The sequence below is a fragment of the Palaemon carinicauda genome, chromosome 2 (assembly GCF_036898095.1).
Source record: "Palaemon carinicauda isolate YSFRI2023 chromosome 2, ASM3689809v2, whole genome shotgun sequence".
Lineage (NCBI taxonomy): Eukaryota > Metazoa > Arthropoda > Malacostraca > Decapoda > Palaemonidae > Palaemon > Palaemon carinicauda.
Genome location: NC_090726.1, coordinates 55,824,671 through 55,827,976, shown reverse-complemented (window position 1 = coordinate 55,827,976; position 3,306 = coordinate 55,824,671).

Genomic DNA, 3,306 nt, shown 5'->3' with positions numbered 1-3,306 from the left:
CATTCGTAAATAAAATCAGATAAAAAAAATAAAGAAACACTATAGAAGGGGAGAAGCAACTCATGGATGAAAAGAAAACTTGGAACAGGGGTCTAAGAAATATTTCCCCTAAAGAATTAAAACTGAAATATTAGCAAAAGAAGATATGGAAGGATGAAAATTGCAAAGGATTTCCACGCAATGGAATATGCTACAATAGTGATAAAAGAAAAAAACTTTGCCAATAGAAACAAGGAAACCTCTCAGGCAGTACCAAAAGTAATAATAAGAAAAGTGAAGAGAGCATTAAAAGGCTCCAGTGAAAAGAGGAAAAAAAACCTTATCATCATAATAATGATAATGTTTACTCTAGATAATATGTAAAGCATTTAGTCATGTTAGGATGCAAAGAAAGGCAACTAGACATTAATCAACAAAGACCAAAACAGCAAATTTTAGAACTGGATGTTGAATAACTGATCCTATCCATGTAATTAACTACAAATTGGAAAAATCAACCGAGTTGGAGCCCATGGGCTTTTACCATCTTGATTTTCCAACTTAGCTCAGAGCTTAGTTTAAAATAATAATAATAATAATAATAGTAATAATAATAATAATAATAATAATAATAATAATAATAATAATAATAATAATAATAATAAATAGATATATGCAGTAATATGAGCGATATCCAAATATAACAATGTAAGTACTCTCCACAACAATCCTCCCCGCTAATGTTTCTTTTGTAATATATATAAAGGTATAGTTTTCTTGTGTAATTAGGCCTAATCTTAGATATCCGCTTTAAATGTATAGCGATACGTTATAGAGTTAAATATATATATATATTTTTTTTTTCATAATATGCAACATCCATTGTAAATATCTAGAATCAAATCATATTATTCCATTAAGCAATGATTGACTTGAAACCTGATGTTTAAAGTTTCAATGGAGGTGTTAATACATAAAACTGGATGATATTAAAGAAAACATATTTAATCATAAGTATTCAAACACTTAACATGAAGTAATTAATTCGTGAATTTGAGCAGTATTTCAAAACATATTAAAGTGTGATAATTCTGAAATCTTTGGCATTTGACAATATATTGATAATGTAACGATGATAAAAATCAGACAATTTTATTTTTATGAACAATGGAATCCATACAGCTTTTGTATCTCTAGACAAGTAATAGCTAAAAAGTAGTACATGCACACAAACTGAAAAAGAAAGAAAAAGAAAGAAAAAAGCGAAAATCCATCCGAGGGCACAAAATACATACACAAATGCGTATGATATGAATTCTTTTACTTTCATCATAACCCACACGTTTCAGCTTTATAGTATTCTCTCTACAGTTTGACTCTGCAATATTGGCAATTAAGATATAAAATTATCCTTGATATTGATCATATTGATTGACTATGAATTCATTCAATATTTATTTATTTATTTATTTATTTATTATTTTTTTTTTACTAATTTTTCCTTTCAGATTTTGAGGCAGTGTACATATCTTCTAAACCCTTTTTTTTTTTTTTTTATTGCATTAAACATGTACAAAAGATCTTCAAACTTACCACATATTAATTTCATGAAGCTGGCCATAACTTATGCGTATTTGCATACACTTGCATGAATATGTGTTACTGCTATTTGTATATGAGTTTGAAAGTATGATTATTGGTGTGTAGCATATATATGTATATATGTATATGTATATATTAATATACACATATAATATTGTATAATTATCAGGAAAACGTATGATAATACATATGTAAGGTTATGGTTATATACTAGTATATTAGACCTGCGCACACACTCTCTCTCTCTCACACACACACACACACACACACACACATATATATATATATATATATATACTGTATAGATATAAACGCAAACAGGATTACCTATAGGACATAATATACAATCTCTCTCTCTCTCTCTCTCTCTCTCTCTCTCTCTCTCTCTCTCTCTCAGAAAACATACAAAGAAAATCAGGAAAACTCATAAAGTATATCACTGGTATTATTTTGTACTCAGTCACAGTAAGTTTTCATATTTATAACTTGCAGAATATAACCAGGGGAAGATTTATATACTTGGGAAGTCTTAAAGTTTTGTGAATATTTTTTTTTTTTTTTTTACACGACTAAAGCTAGGAAAACATGATTGGATGCCATACCAATGCTCTTCTAGCTATCCTTGACGACCAATTGGATTTTTTTTTCTGTCTCCAGTGAAATATAGTGCATATTCTGCTTATATGCATCTGTAAAAAAAAAAAAATATTTTCTGAAAATTGAATAAGAATTAAAAATTAAGCCTTCAGTATACAAAAAAAAAGAAAAAGAAACAAAATCATTTATAAAAAAGAACTATTTTGTACCAAAGGGGTTCCACTTTTCACGATTATTCAGAAAATTTATATCATAAATAATATGAATGGCAACTGGCAAAGATATATAATCTTTCTCCCGTGTATAGAGGAAGATATATTTTTTTTTTCTTTTTTTTTTTTTAGGTACTAGGTTGGCCAGGGTACCAGCCACACATTGGGATACTACAGCCAGACAGTTATGGGGTTCTTTGACTCTCCACACAGTACTACCTTGTATCCTTCTTTCTGGACACGGTTCATTTTTCATTTGCCTACACATACACTGAATTGTCTGGCCTATTCTTTCCATATTCTCCTGTATCCTCATACACCGGACAACAAGATTACTAAACAATTCTTCTTCACCCAAGGGGTTAAGTACTACACGACAAGTTTTCAGTGGCCAAATTTCTTCTTGGTAAGGGTAGAAGAGACTCTTTAGCTATGATAAGCCGCTCTTATAGAAGGAAACTCTTAAATCAAACTATTATTCTCTAGTCTTGGGTTGTGCCATAGCCTCTGTACCATGGTCTTCCACTGTCTTGGGTTACTGTTCTCTTGCATGAGGGTACACTTGGGCGCACTATTCTATCTTATTTCTCTTATTCCAATTTTGTTAAAGTTTTTATAGTTTATGTGGGAAATATTTATTTTAATATTATTACAGTTCTTGGAATATTTTATTTTTCCTCGTTTCCTTTCCTCACTAGACTATTATCCCTGTTGAAGCCCCTGGGCTTATAGCATTCTGCTTTTTCAGCTAGGGTTGTGGCTTAGGAAATAATAATAATAATAATAATAATAATAATAATAATAATAGTAATAATAATAATAATGATTATGAGTATAATTATGATTATGGTTATGTGGTTGTTGATGATGATGATGATGATGATGATAATAATGATAATGGATTATGGTGAATCAA